Consider the following 16,698-nt stretch of genomic DNA (forward strand, 5'->3'; position numbering starts at 1 on the left):
GGCTGATGCTATATGCCTTTGATATGATCGGATAGAAATGGCATTTATCCGGTGGTCTTCCTCCCCCACATCCAAAACCCCAGTCTAATCATGAGAAAAACACCACACGAGTCCCGAGAGAGGCGAATCCTACAAAATACGTGATTGGGACATCTCAAAATTGTCGCGGTCATCAAAAACAAGGAATGTCTGAGAAACTGTCATAGCCAAGAGGAGTCTAAGGAGACACTGACTACATGTGCCATAGTATCCTGGATGGGATCCTGGGATTAAGAAAAAAAAGGATATGGGGTGCCTAGGTGGCTCAGTCATTATGTGTCTGCCTTCAGCTCAGGTCATGAACCCAGGGTCCTGGGATTGAGCCCCACATCAGGCTCCCTGCTTGGCAAGAAGCCTGTTTCTCCCTCTCCCACTCCCTCTGCTTGTGTTCCCTCTCTTGTTGTGTCGCTCTCTGTCAAATAAATAGTAAAATCTTTTTTTTTTTAAAGGATACTAGGCAAAAGATTAAGGAAATCTGAATAAACCACTGACCTTAGTTAATAATAATGTATCGATATTGATTCATTCCCTGTAATAGATGACCAAACTAATCCCACATACTAGTTAGTAATAGGGGTACTGGGTTCAGGGCATATGGGAATTCTTTGGGTCGTCTTCTCAAATTTTCTGTAAATCTAAAAATGTTCCAAATAATGAAGTATTTTAAACGTTATTGTCATTATTATTACTTCTTCTCTGGAGTTTTCTCTCCTATGAGAATTTTAAGGCTCCCAGGAGGACCTGTTAAGTCTAAGAGATCAGTCCCAGTTGTTACCACCGTTGGGAACCAAGGAGGCCTGTTCTTTTTGGTTGTGGTTAACGTGGCCCCCACGTGGTACAACTCGGGTGATCTGACTGAGTTCTGGCTAGAGGCTCATCTAGGGAAATATATATTAACTGTGAAAATGGTAACTGAGCAGCCCGACGGCACCCATGGCCACTAGGGGAAATGCCTTTAGGTAAACCAGCTTCCATTCCAAGCAGAATCGATCCTTTCTTCCCCTGCCTATACACATCTTGGCTGAATTACTTATCACATTAGATTTTCATTATTCATCTTCTCTGCCCATCTGTGGACTCCCCAGTGGGAGACAGTTTTCTCATCTATCTTTGTACTTCCAGGACTTCACCCCATGCCTAGCACAAATGACTCAAAAATGGATGATCGGGTAGAAGCTTACACATGCAGGGCCGAAACCCAATTTGAATGCCCGCGCCAAAACACAAGAGTTGGTGGGACGGATTGTATTGTCCAAAGACAGCAGCTCCCCTCCCACTTGCTCTTTCTGTGTGACCTTTACACTCCTCGTAGCGTGGGGACATCTGTGCCCCTTCCCCTTAAACTGGGTGGGCCTTTGTGGCTGCCTTGACCAAGAGCAGAGCCTGTTGCCGAAGGGATGCGCGTGAGTTCTGAGGTTCCATCATAAAAATCTCACGTACTTCTCTGTCCTGGTCTCTTGGAGTGTTCACCCTTGGAACCCAGCCACCATGTTGTGAGCATGCCCAAGCATGGTTACGGAGAGATATCCACGGAGAGGAAATGAGGTCCTGGCTCACATCCTCAGCTGAGCTTCTAGCTGCCGGCCAGCATCATCTTGCCAGCCATCTTGGAAGTGGATTCTCCAGCCCCCAGCCAAACTACTCCAGATGCTGGCACGTGGCACGGAGATGAGCCCTCCTACCGTGCCCTGTCCAGTTTGTAGATTCATGATCTAGCCAATGGCTGTTGTTGTTTTAAGCCACTATGTTTTGGAGCGTGTTACTCAGGAATGAGTAACACGAACAGATGGATAAACAAAATTGTCAGGTGATTTAAAAGAAGACTTATGAGTTATTTTTCCTTCCTTCTCATTTCATGCAAAAAGCCTTTTGACACTGGAGTTTATTTTTACCATCAGTGGGATTGACTGAGAGGGACAGAGTCACATTTGGAAGCGAGTAACCACAAGGATCTCAAAAATGATAATTAATGTATTTATCAATCAGTTAATTCAGCAATTATTTGAGCACCTGTTGTGGTCCAAGCCCCTGGCTAAGTGGTGGGATGTGTCCGTGACTGAGCCAGACGTTGGCTCTTTTCTTCATGAAGCTTAACATTCTAGTGAGGAAACCACATAAATAATCAAACGATTATTTTAAATTAACAATTAATTTAACCACTGTGGTCGAAAGAACTGAAGAATATTTAACCTAGAAAATAGCTGTGCCGACCGTCTAAGGACTGTGCGGTGATTCAGGCACATGGCTTGGACTTCCTCATGGTATGGCGGCTGGGAGGCTGTTCATTTCATACCGATGCTGTTCTGTGTGATGTTTTTCTGTCTTTCTTTCTATCTATCTATCTATCTATCTATCAGAGAGAGTATGAGCAGGTGGAGGACAGAAAGGAAAGGGGAGAGAGAATCTTTTTTTTTTTCTTTGGTGGGGGGAGAGAATCTTAAGCAAACTCCATGCTGACCATGGAGCCTGATGTGGGGCTCAGTCTCATGACCCTGAGAGCATGACCTGAGCAGAAACCAAGAGTGGGATGCTTAACCCAACAGAGCCACCCAGGTGCCTCAGTTCTGTTGCTTTTCTACTCCCCCATCCACAGGTGAGCTCCCAGAACGACTGGCAGTAGGTGACTCTGTCCCCTGGCCAGAGATGATTGGCTCAAGGGCAGATGCCTAACTCAGGTGGAGCCAGTCACATTCTCGGATCCGTGGAGAAGGCCTGTTTATGGTAGCGTTAGAGACGAATGTCTGGGGACTCCTGAGAAAACTGGCCCTGAACCTGCTTGGTTCCTGAGGCTGATTCGCTTCCTCCTCTTTTTCCTTCCATTTCCCCAACTCTCCCTCCTGTCTTTCCTCCTCCTCGTCCTTCCTTCTCCTCCTTCTTGGAGTAATCAGATACCCCAGGATATTTCCAGTTAATTTCCTTTAAGGCCAAAGGTTCCCAGACTTGGTTTTCTTTACTCACAATAAAACTCAACCTTCAACTTTTACGAAGTCCAAGAGGGACTATCCCCATCTTTTAAGACTCCCCAAGGATAGAACTATAAGACCAAGGATCAGAAGTCACAGTGGGAGAAATTTCAGCTGAATACATGAAAGAATGTTCTAAGGCCCGGAGACATGTGCAGAATGGAGGTGGTGAGCTTCCTGTCTTTGGAGGTTTCCAAACAAAGGCTGGTCATCCACTTAGATGTAATGTCGTCAAGAGGATTTAAGCATTAATTCAAAAATCCAGCTGGTTAATGATGACGATGATGATGGCAGCTAACAGTTCTGTTCACTTCCTGTTTCCTACGCACCATAATAAGCGTTTAACAGGCATTATCTCATTTAATCTCACAAGGTCATTCATCTGATGAGACAGATTTAAAGTCCTACTTGAGAACCCATGATCTAGGCTCCTCAGTTTTAAATGCACCTTATTCCACTCCAGCCCCCAAGGCTCATAGGATTTCAGCTCCTTTTCCTTATTCCACATCCCAGAAATGGCCCCCAGATGAAAAGGGAAAGCCAAAACCTTGGGTAGTTGGCTGGAAAAAAAAAAAATGCAGGCATCCTAGCGAGGCATACTAGATTCACAAGATGGTGAAAGCAAATGGTCCTTGGAGCATAGTGAGTCCCATACAGGTGGGGCAGCTCATTGAATATATCCACTCATGTGGCTGGGTATATGGTTTTCTTCTTCTTCTTTTTAAAAAGATATTTATTTATTTATTTATTTATTTATGAGAAGGGGAGAGCATGTGTGGGTGGGGGGAGGGGCAGAGGAAGAGGGAGAAGCAGACTCCCCGCTGAGCACGGACACCTCGCCGCCCCCCACTCCCTGCCGCCCCATGCTGGGCTCCATCCCAGCACGCGGAGATCTTGACCTGAGCTGAAGGCAGACGCATCACCGAGTGAGTCACCCAGGTCCCCTTCCTCTTTTCTTTTGTTACACCTTCCAGTTTGAACATTTACCTGAATCATGTCTACTCTTTCTTTCGGAGCTCAGTTAGCTTTATGATAATAATTATTATTGTTGTTTTATTTATCTCTTCGCTGCGGAGCCTCCCTTCCAGGTCTGAATGATTCATTCGGTGCTGGATATTGCTACCGCTGCTGACAAAGGGTGTGTTTGTGTGGGGGAGAAGATTTGAATTGCCAATAGTCTGTTTGATGACTGTTTCCCAGAAGCAGGCGTGATTAAATTCAGCAGAAGTTTCTTTCAGAAATGTGCCTTAAAAAAAAGATCCCCAAACTCTACCTGATCATTTATCATTATTTTAAATTATAGGGACAATTGAAGGTTCCTATCACTTCCTTAATTGAATAAAGGAGACAGACTTGGAAGGATCCTACTGAATGCTGAACAGACTCCAATCTCCTCATTAGAGCGTTTACCTGCAGAGTTCCCTGTGCGGAGGTGGCTCAGGGCCCGGCTTCTCTCTCCACCTGTTCCTGACTTGCTTCTGCATGCCTAGCAGGTTAATGCTGAGGCCAACCCAATGCGAGATTCTTTAACAGAATATTTAGGCCCATTCCTGTTGTGGAGGGAACAGCAGATCTTCTAAAAATCTCTCGAGCTTGTATTAAGCCTATTATGACGTTTCCAAGGAGATGCAGTCCGGCAGAAGGCAAAGGGTGGTTGTTGTCTGGTGTTGGGACCTTGTTTACGGAACAGGGTTTGGAAACTCATCCCTTTAATTATTCACCTCCACTTCCTAGACCAGGTGGTGTTTGGATTTAGGGAGGAATTGTGTACCTTCCATATATCATGTTTCTTAGACTCCCGGCTTTGGGTTTTCAGATAAAGAGAAGTGTGTTAAAATCTCCAGACCTGAGAATTCTGCTGGCTTGTCATACAGACACTGGCCCCTTAAACATTGGATGAAGGTTGGGTCCCAGACAGGGGATGGTGAATACATTTTGGGGGGGGGTCCCTAGACGATGCTGATAATAATAGCTGAAGTGTATCAAGTGCCTAACTATAAGCCAGGCACTGTGCTGGGGAGGGGGGAAACGCAGGCTAATATTGTGCCTCTATGATTAACAGAGAAGACAACACTGGGGGTCTCTCCATCTCTGAGCCATCAAGAATCTTCTCTAGACATAGAGGAAAAAAACTGTGAATACCACAATTCTGGTGACATTTCCTGTAACTGCAGGGTGACTGTTTTTAGGAATATGGGTACCCCTGAAGTAGGGGGCAAAAAAAACCGACAACAAATTCCATGACCCTGGGGATGTATCTTTCTTGGTTTTGCTCACTGTTGATTTTTATTACCTAACTTCAAGCCTCTCATATGGCACACGAGTGAGCAAACTTTTTCTGGGAAGAGCCAGATGGCAAATATCTCAGACTCTGTGGGCCATGTGGTCTTCCTTGCAACTCTTTAACTCTGCTCTTAGAGCACAAAAGCAGCCATAGGCAAGAAGTAAACAAAGAGGGGTGGCCTTGTTTCTATAAAACTTTATTTATAAAAGGAAGCTGTGTTTTGAGGACTCCTGTGTTTGCTGGTCCGGAGATGGTACAGAGTAGGTCCTCCATGAATATTTGTTGAGAAAGAAAATCTGAAGTAGGTCCAATACATGGAATTTGAGACACAAAGCCAATCTTTACAAAAAGGTTTTGGGGCCCCTGTATGGCTCAGTTGGTTAAGTGACTGCCTTCGGCTCAGGTCATGATCCTTGAATCCCAGGATGGAGTCCTGCATCGGGCTCCCTCCTCAGTGGGGAATCTCCTTCTCCCTCTGACCAACCCCCCCTCATGCTCTCTGTCTCCTTCTCTCTCTTTCACATAAAGAAAATTTTAAAAAATCTTAAAAAAAAGTTTTTAACAGCCCATACCTGCTTCTTGTAGACATTTTAGAAAATACTAGTACATTAAGAGGAAAATCATGGCTAAAAGATAACCTCTGTTAATAATTTGGTGGCTTTATTTCTTCTTAGTCATTTCCGAGGAATGCTTTTCTAAAACACAGGGTCAAAACGAAAGTTTTAACGTATAATGATATGTAGTTTCTCTGCTTTATGGAAGGTGATAAATGAAACCACTTTCCTTTGGGATGTACCCAAAGGGGCAAGTCTTCTGCTCCAGGGGATCAGAAGATCACCCTGAAGTCAGCCCAATCACCTCCCAGTCCAAAAGCAGATTTTGACGCAGGACCTGAAAAATCCTGAAGTGCTTTCTGGATCCCGAAGGAAGATTTAATTGAGAAGCTCAGTAGAATTTTGGCATGGAGTTCTGTGTTGCTTGTGTGTGGGGTAACTCATTGAACCCAAACGGCACATTTCCTCTCTGGTTCTGGATGCTTGGGAGTGCCTGGAATGCATCTGCAAAGGCCAGAACATTCTGAGAATGTGTTCCTCTAAAATGGGCCAAGAAGGGCTGGGATGAATAGTTGAGCCACAGGAATTAATAAATTAATAAATTAAGAAATTATTTCTTTTTTTTTAAAGATTTTATTTATTGATTTGACAGACAGAGATCACAAGTAGGCAGAGAGGCAAGGCAGAGAGAGAGGAGGAAGCAGGCTCCCCGCGGAGCAGAGAGCCCGATGCCGGGCTTGATCCCAAGACTCTGGGATCATGACCTGAGCTGAAGGCAGAAGCTTTAACCCACTGAGCCACCCAGGCGCCCCAGGACTTGTTTATTTCATGAGATGGTGAGCCATAATCTTCCAGTCGCCCTCCCCCAGTACACACACACACACACACACACACACACACACACACACACACGACATCCCTGCATGCATCGTCTTTGGGGGTATTCGAACTGCCCTTGTCTAACACGAGTATAGCCTCTCTTGCCATGCACAGCCATTGCCCTGCTCACCCCATCTCTTTTCACCACTGCCCTGTCTCTCTGCACACACTAGAATCAGCCCTCGTACTTACAACTCCAAGATCAAGAACCTCGTGCTCTACCGACTGAGGCAGCCAGGCATCCGTGCGTTGCTCATTTCCAGGAGCCGGCAAGCTCATGGTCATCTAACACAATTCCAAAGGATGCTGAGAAGCATCTAGTGCTCAGAAGGCCTCGAGAACCACCAGGCAAGTGATGACGGCCTCTTCTCAAATTGGGGAATGGGCAACCAGTCGCCAACCCGTATGTTTTAAAACTCTTAAATTATGGATATTTGGTGCGATGGGAAGAGAGGTGGCCGAATCACGGGCACGAGGCACATTGGATATGCGTCCATCTGGGCTCTTGCCGTTCTTGACGATGACTCCATAGAATTCCACCCCCTACCCTGAACACCTCCTCTGTTCTGCTCAAAGGCCTATGATGGCCATTTACCAAATATACTGTACCATGTCCCCTTTGAGCAGCTGCATGCTCAATCTGGGAGCCCCCCTTCCACACTGGGAGGGAATGAACACGGGGGAAGAAGGGGGGGGGTGACGAGCCCATCATGTACCGTGTCCTCTCTGTTCAAGCCTTGATTTATTCCACCCGACAGCACGTTAGTAAGTAGAGCATCTATATGTTACGAACTCCCCTCTTGCATCTGCCGCTTTTAAAGCACTTGAAACAGTGCCTGGTACAAGGTAAGCACGACGTAATTGTTAGCTATTCTTCTTCTTGGTCCTGGTGCTCCTTTGCTCAGCAGGGCTGTGGGAGCAGTAGCGCTCTTATGAGCTTCTGCTTTGGCCTCAGACAGACTTGCATTTGAGTCCCAGCTCTGCCTTTATAAGCTGAGCTCTCTGGGGCATGCTATTTTCTGGTTCCCAGTTCCCTTGCCTGAGAGATGAGGGTGATGATAAAACTTCCGTCATGGAGTTACTGTGAATGTGCTCAGCACAGAGGAGGGTCATTCTAGAAGATCCTGGGCTGGCACCAAGACCTCTCGCTAGCCAGAGGTGTTTGCCAGCTAGCTCTGCCAGCTGTGGAAAACATCTGGCCAACGATTCCTTCTGTGAGTATTGATGGATTGTCTGTAGCGTGTTTGCTGGCGTTCTGGGCACTGGGGAAGCAGTTGAGAACTCACATCCCAGTTAGGAGGAAAGTAACAATAAACAGGTCAATAAGCAAGAAAGAGAATAGATAATTTTCGACAAAAATGAGCATTATGAAGAAAGTTAAGCAGGATGATACGAGAGGGATAGGAGGCAGGCAGAGGAGGACAACATTAACACGGCAATCTGGAAAGAGATTAACGAGGGATGCCACGTGAGCTGAGGATGACGAGAAGGACCGGCCAGGGAAATGTTTGGGAGCTGAGGACAGAGCAAACAGCGAGTGCAAATCTGAAATGACTTTCTGGCTGAAGTCTCCATTAGCTTCTTAGTCCCCACATTTCCCTCTCCTTAATAATTGGCAGCCTACGAGCACCACACTCTAGACCAGGTCAGTCTGGGGACACCCAGTTCCAGGGAGGGACTTGGGGATGAATGGTGATCTTCAGAGTCAGCGAGTACTGTTTGGGCTGCTGTTTAATTTTAGGAAAGCCCTTCAGCCTCTGTTGGACTTCTGTCGAAAACCAGAGCCTTGTTCTGCCCCAGAAATAGTCCCAGACGTATCTGAGCACAGATAGGTCCAAGCCCTGCTCGCTTCCAGCAGGTGAGGGAAGAAATCCATTAGACCATTCTGCAGGCTTCATCCCAGGGAAGGTCCAAGCCCCTGAGCCTCAAAAGATGTAGTTAATGATCCAGAAAGAGACTGCAAAGGCATTTATTCATTTAGCAAGAATTTGATGAGCACCTTCTACGTGCCGGACCATTATCTGGGTCATGGGAGGGGGAAGATGAGCCCGATGTATTGCTTGCTGTCAAGGAGCTCATTCTCTTGTGGGGGAATCAAGTCATGGTTTTTGTAGCTACTGGTTGTTTGATTTGGGGCCATGCTGCTGCTTCTCTCCGGGCCTCAGCTCTCACATCTACAGGACTCCACCAGGTGATGGCTGTGGTCTTCCCAGTACCATAAGATCACAGGTATACAAGGGAAGACCAAAACAGGAACAGAACAGGATCAGTAAATTCAGGGCTGAGGCTTGTAGGGAAGTCTTTCGGGAACGAGAGTCAGTAGAATCTCGTTTTTTTTTTTTTTTTTTTTTTTTTTTTTTTTTTTTTAATACACTTGCTTATAGATTGAAACAGGTTTGGTTTCTTAATTAAGTAGAAAACCCTTCTGCCATGCTCCCTGAGATGGATTCTCTGGTCTTTATTTTTTAAGTTCAAAAAAAAAAAAAGGCATAGTCTCAGAATTTATGTAAGTTTCCCATCAAATTTCCCACTGGAGTTGGAAACATAGTTTTCTAAGTAAATGGAGAGAAAAACTGTGATCCTTAAGGACCCGCATGAATTCACCACATGGAAGCCATTCATCGTCAGCCCGACACATATATTTTGAGCATATCTCACGTGTATGTGCTTGCTACCATTTTAGGCACTGGGGATACAGCAATGAATAAAATTGTTCAATGATTTTTTTTTCATCTCTCATGGTATTTACATTCCAGAGGGAATGGCGGGGGAAGGAGCAGATAATAAGATAAACACGTGAACAATATAGCAAGCAGGATGATGGTAAGTCATGTGGAGAAAAAGCAGGGAAGGGAGTAGGGATGCTGTGGTTTCTTTGCTTGTGTTTGGGTTTAAAAAGGGCCCTCGGCTGGGAATGAGGACTGAGTGTTTAATGATTATGGAGTCTCTTTGTGGGGTGATGAAAATGTTCTGCAGCTACACGGAATCATGGTGGCTGAACAACATTGTGTATGCACTCAGTAAAACAAGCTGCACATAGAAAATAGGTACTTTTATGTATGTGACGTTCACCTCAATAAAGAAAAGGCTGCCAGGGAAGGACTTGAAGAAAGGAAGAGAACAGGTCCTTTTTATTTTAATTATTTTTTTAGACTACATACACAAGTGGGATCATACTTTTGTGGGAAATTTCTGGTGGCCCACATCTGCTGGGGCTATTCATGATGCAGGACCGGTGCTATAAGACCCTACCGTCATGGCCAGGGTTGAAATAACTCCCAGCAGAGGCTCTAAGGAGTCTTCTGGGAGGAAGATGAGTAATCTTTGCACCATTACCTAAAGGAATGTATAAATTGTTGCATGCAGCTTGACCAAATTTATTTGTGTGTAGGTGTTTCTGTGTGTGTTTTCCTGCTACTGAGTAGGCGGGAAAGTCATGAGAAAGACCAGATCATTAAAAAAAATAATCTGCATTTTATCTGTATATTGGAGGGGTAATATGTGTGAACCTGAGACCCCCAGATCAGTTCTGGATATTCACTATTTTGGACAGGCCATAGAGCAACAACAGTCCTTAGCTCTTGTAAGGTTTTCTAACAGGTATAGGACCTTTAAAAATTTGAGACTCCAAGCTCCCAGCAAGTACAAGGAAAATTATTTTGTTTGTCATAAATTGCAATAGGCATGCTGGGACTGTAGCAATCAACTCTGGCTGCTTTCGGGGGGGTAGTGGGGAGAAGAATGGGGGAGGTTACTTTGTTTTCATCCCCCACCAAGAGAGATGTTTCCTTGGGTAGCATCTGCACTCAACACACTTCTGGAATGTACCACCAACAGGCTGTGCCATTTGGACCAAGACCACTGCCAGGAAGTGAGACATGTAGGAACTGTCTCGTAGGAGGGTGTTTTTGCTCAACTAAATTCCTGTTGAATATATTAATGTGTGGGACAATAACAAACCATCCTACGCTCTAAATTTGAACTGTAAAAGTATCTGCGCAAAGACCCATACGCAGGTAATAATGATGTGACACCGTAATGGGAAAATATTATATATAACCTGTTCGCCTATCAGAAAAAATTATGGTTCATCCAAACAATGGAATAATAATACACATCATCATAATACAGTTGACTATTGAACAACCCCTTGGGCTTAGGGATGCCGACACCCTTGTGCAGTCAAAAAGCTGAAAATAGGGCACGTATTTTGTGGCTCAGTCAGTTGAGTAACCGACCCTTGATTTCGGCTCCAGTCATGATCTCAGGGTCCTGGGATCGAGCCCTGCGTTGGGCTTTACCCTCTCTTGGTAGAGTCCTCTTGAGATTATCCTTCTCCCTCTGCCCCTCCCCCCTCAAAATAAATAAATAAATCTTTTTTTTTTTAAAGTCCACAAATAACTCTGGACCCCCCCCAAAACTTAAACACTCACAGCCTACTGTGGACCAGAAGCCTCACCAATAGCATGGACAGTCAACACATATTTTGTATGGTATGTGTATTATATACCATACTGTTAGAGTAAAGGAAAGAAAATGTTAATAGGAAAGTCATAAGGGAGAGAAAACACCTTTATAGGACTGTACTACCTTTAATAATAAAAAAAAATCTCTGTATTAGTGGGCCCACTCAATTCGAACCTGTGTTATCCAAGGGTCAGCCACACAGCTATAAAAAAAAGGCATACTGAAATAAAACAATCTTTAGAATATATCAGAAGACCTCTGTATAGAGTTTGTTTCCATTAGTATAGAAATCAGGCTGCGTATCTCTGTGTCTGTATCTATGTATGTACGCCTACACGTCTACCTTTCTAAATCCATGTTTATACCTATTTTGTTTGCTTTTAAAAAAGCATATTTTGGGCAAGATTTGTAGGAATCAAATACCATTTGTTGCCTTTATGAGAAGAACTGGGGGTGCGTAGGAAATCGGAAAGAGGGGCGTCTGGGTGGCTCGGTCGTTAAGCATCTGCCTTTGGCTCAGGTCATGGTCCCAGGGTCCTGGGATCGAGCCCTGAATAGGGCTCCCTGCTCAGCAGGAAGCCTGCTTCCCCCTCTTCCTGTACCCCTTTCCCCCTTGCTCATGCTCTCTCTCTCAAATAAATAAATAAATATTTATTTATTTATTGGACAGACAGAGATCACAAGTAGGCAGAGAGGCAGGCAGAGAGAGAGGGGGAAGCAGGCTCCCTGCTGAGCAGAGAGCCCGATGCGGGGCTCGATCCTAGGACCCTGAGATCATGGCCTGAGCTGAAGGCAGAGGCTTTAACCCACTGAGCCACCCAGGCGCCCCTCTCTCAAATAAATAAATAAAATCTTTAAATAAAAAATCCTATTTGCTTGTATTCCTTAATTATTTTTTTTTATATTAGAAACTATTGGGTGGATGCACATGTTTTCCCGATCAAAAAAAAAAAAAAAAGTCAGCCACACACAAACACACAGTGCCTGCAAGAATTATGTGTAGTGGCTAGAACACATATCTGGGGGACAGACTATCTCAGTCTGAATCCCAGCTTTGACCCTTAGTAGCTGTGTAGCCACAGCCAAGGCACTGAACCTCTAGGATCCTGTTTCTTCCTTTATAAAATAACAATAAAACTAGTAGCTTCTTCATGGAGTTGTGATAATGATTAAATGGGTTAGCACAGGTGCAAAGGTCTTAGAAGTGTACCTTGCACAAGCACCCTCTGCATGTTTAGACCATCGATACAGCATAGTAAGGCAGAGCTATGTCACGGATGGAGGCTGAAGGTCATGGAGGTGAGGTAACTTGCCCCAGTGTCTCAGGGAAGAAGTGTTATAGCTGAGAAATTGCATTCTTTGGGCATCACCGCTCCCCACTTCCCCTGCGTGATTACCTGCATCATGAGTTCCCTCCCATTGTGGCCAGTTTCCTTTGCGCTTCCAGGAGTCTGTGTGTGTGCTGGGCTGATATGTCGAAGGTGGGGCTGAGAGAAGCTGCCAGAAAAGCCAGAATGAGGGGTTGGCTGAGGGGGTTGTGTTGTGGGCAGGGGTGGTGGAGAGGAGACTGGGGACTTGGGAGCCTGGCCTGGTCTCTCATGTGAAAACAGAATTGCGAGGGAGGCAGGCAAGAAGCAGGTGAGACAGAGCGCTGTGATGTGTTTCATTAGCGGGTGTGTTGGGAGGGCAGGGACACTTGGATACCCAGTTCCACAATCTCCTGGGCCTTATGGATACACGTCCGTGGATTATAGGTGAACCATTCACCCACCAGGCGACTGGAGCTTCCAACATAAACTCTTCTTCTTCCCATCACTTCTGACAAGTGCCTCTGTGTCTCTGTAGTAGACTGCAACACTGGCCATACGCTTTTCTCATCAAGCAGAGCAGCCCATGTATCTAGCCTTTGAAAGAGAGATGCCCATATGATTTGTTTTGGCCAACAGAAAGTGGTAGAAGGGGCACTGCCCCTTCTGAGCCTAGGCCTCCTTGCTTTTGATGTTTCTGAAACCCTGATACAGCCTCCCAACCAACAGCCACATGAGCCAAGTCAACCCAAGCGGCCCCAACTGGCCATCTGCTGAGCACAGACACACGCAAGACCCACACTTGAGATCAGCTACACCAGCGGAGACCAGAAGAACCTCCCTGATGAGCCCAGTCCAAACTGCCAAGCCATCATAGAACGGTGAATGGAAAAAATGATTGATGTCTTAAACCACTATGAGATGGGGTCATTTGTTACATAGACACACTGATACACGGACCATGGAGGGACGGGTAGCAAAGCTCAACTGGCCGAAACAGCCAGGAACATCCCAGGCTGAGTTCTGGAAATTTTGTTTGTGTCTCCGACCTCTAGTCGAGATTTTTCTGGATAAGGAGCACTTTAATGTTAGACTTCACGTGTCTCTGGTCATTGTTTCTTCAAGTATGGCCAACTTTAAACCCAAGGAGAACCTGAAATGAGCCTCTCTCAGCAACCCAGGGAAAGGGACGGTGTGGGTGGTTTGACCCAATGGTTTTTGATCTGTGATTATGAGAAATGACCAAGCTGGGGGGCGCCTGGGTGGCTCAGTGGGTTAAAGCCTCTGCCTTCGGCTCAGGTCATGATCTCAGGGTCCTGGGATCGAGCCATGCATCGGGCTCTCTGCTTGTCAGGGAGCCCGCTTCCTCCCTCTCTCTCTGCCTGCCTCTCTGCCTACTTATGATCTCTCTCTCTCTGTCAAATAAATAAATAAAATCTTAAAAAAAAAAAAAAAAAAAAGAAAGGACGGAGAGCTGGGGCAAGGAGCTGCAGTTCCAGAAATTACCACGCCGGTAACCCTGTCATATCCCACCAACTCTAATCAGCATATTTTATTTGTTTATATATACATGGATTTAAAAGAAATACATTTTTGTGTACTCACTGTGTTCTGGTCGAGCATCTCTTGGACACACTGACTGTGTGTGGGTTCACCGATAGGAAGAACCGTCCGGTTGAAAGACGTTTGAAATCCTCTGCCGTGTTGTGTTTTCTGGGTCCTTTTCAAAAGGTGGAAGCCTTTTCCTGAAAAGGTAATTTTGGCTGCAGTTCGGAGCCATCTGTCATCTGTGCGTCTGCCAGGAGGCCGGCCTGGCCGGAGGAAGGGCCGGGGCGGACTCCCTTGAGGTGGGAGGGGGTGGGGAGCACAGGACAGAGATTTTGAGGGGTCTGACTGACTCACAAGGTCCCGCCAGGGCCCCCCTCCACAGGTGTGCCTTGTGGGCCCGAGGGAGTGTTGAGCCCCAGCTCCTGGCCTACCCCTGGCTACTTCCTGGCACTGTTCCTGCATGAACCTCCCTCCCACATCCAGAACGTTCCTGCTGCCAGGGGCTGTGGCCAGAACAGAGCAGGCCTCCTTGACAATGGGGATTCTGACTGCTTCATTTTTCCTTCTGCTCCTCTCACATTCGTGTCTTCTCCCCGGGGCCTGGTGCTGAGCAGCCCAGCCAGGGAAGGAGAGGCCTGCCCTCCTGCCCCCTTTGCTTTCCCTTCTCTCATCCATCTAGTGATAGGTGGTCTGTGTTCTCTCTGGTTGGTTCTTGCCTTCACACACGAGGGTCAGACCCTGGACGAGGATTCAGGAGACGGGGCTCAGGATGCTAGCTCGGGGCCTCCCTTTCCTCAGCTGTGAAGAGGGGGGTGGTTTTTATTTTTGTTTTTGGTTTGGTTTGGTTTGGTTTCAGTTTCTGCATATAAGCAACATCCTACCATATCGGCCTCTCTCTGTGTGACGCATTTCACGAGGCCTAAAACCCCCAGGGTTCAGCCCTGTCGTCACAAATGGCAGGATTCCCTTCTTTTTAATGGCTGAATAGTATCCCATTGGGAGTGTATGCCACAGTTTCTGTGTCCGTTCATCTGCTGACGACACTTAGGTGGTTTGGTCCTTTTTTTTTTTTTTTTAAGATTTTATTTATTTATTTGACAGAGAGAGAGATCGCAAGTAGGCAGAGGGGCAGGCAGAGAGGAGGAAGCAGGCTCCCTGCTGAGCAGAGAGCCTGATACGGGGCTCGAACCCAGGACCCTGACATCATGACCTGAGCTGAAGGCAGAGGCTTAACTGACTGAGCCACCTAGGCACCCCCACTTAGGTTGTTCTTATATTGTGGCTACTCTGAATAATGTTTTAGGGAACATGGGGAAAAATGTCTTCTTCTTCTTCTTTTTTTGTATCTCTTGAGACAATGGTTGCTAACTACACTTGTGGTCATCCCTTCACAGTATATATAAGTCAAGTCACGGTCATGTACACCTCACACTTCCACAGTGCTATCGGTCAGTTATATCTCAGTAAAACTAGACAAAGAAGAGGGAGCCAGGGGCGCCTGGGTGGCTCAGTGGGTTAAAGCCTCTGCCTTTGGCTCAGGTCATGATCTCAGGGTCCTGGGATCGAGCCCCGCATCGGGCTCTCTGCTCAGCGGGGAGCCTGCTTCCTCCTCTCTGCCTGCCTCTCTGCCTACTTGTGATCTCTCTCTCTCTGTCAAATAAATAAATAAAATCTTTAAAAAAAAAAAAAAAAGAGGAAGCTGGCCCCAGGGCTCCCCAAACTAGTGATTTGGAGTGGCCTGGATGGCTTGGTCCCATCAGGATGAAGCCTGCCCAAGGTTCTAGCCAGAGGTCTGCTCTCTCTGTGTGACAAAGGAGATTAGCATGTGTCCAGCAGAGCAACACAGAGCAACACAACTTGAGATGTCACTTTTACATAATAAGAAGTTGCGGAGAACTGAATGGGAGATGAGTTTCCCTTTTTGTGAATCTGTGTTTTAATGCCTTCTGTGTCTGCGTAACATGATTAGCCTCTTGGGGACCTGAAGGAAAACACTGGGAAAGAGACCGTATGGGACCGATGCTCTAAACTTATCTACTTATTTAATAGCTGCACTCTGTACCTCTCTGGCATCTTTTAAATCCCCCCTTGTTCTGTGTGGCACTGTGTCTGTCCCCGGCCAATGTCACCAGAAGCCCTAAGTGAATTTGGAAGTTGATCGTGTGAGGGGATCTGCAGCTCCCGCATGAGCTCTCTGTCTCCCCTCCTGTCCACCGTTGTTCCCCTCACTTCCATTGATGCTAAGTGCACACGCACGGGAATACAGGCAGGTTGATGTCATATGAAAGGGAGTTCTTGAGCTTAATTGTTCTTAGACCCCACAGTGACTATGTGGAAGACAGAAGTTCGATAGCACCAGGTGCTTTGAGACCCACAGCTCTCGGGGCTGGGGAGGCAGCCGTGAGAGGGACAAAGGGTCTTGCCCTCGCAGAGCCGATGGGGCAGCAGACAACAGAGAAACACATCCATGGTGAGGGCGGTTGGCACGTTAAAGGCCTCCAAAGATGTCCACATCCCCATCACCAGAACCTGCGATTATGTCCTGTCACAGGGCAGGTGGGAATTAAGGGGGCTGACCAACGGACCTTAAACAGGGAGATAGATGATCTTGAACCAGGCAAGTGAACCCAGGGTAGCCATAAGGACTCTTAAGTGTG

This window comes from Martes martes (assembly GCF_963455335.1).
Source record: "Martes martes genome assembly, chromosome: 18".
Lineage (NCBI taxonomy): Eukaryota > Metazoa > Chordata > Mammalia > Carnivora > Mustelidae > Martes > Martes martes.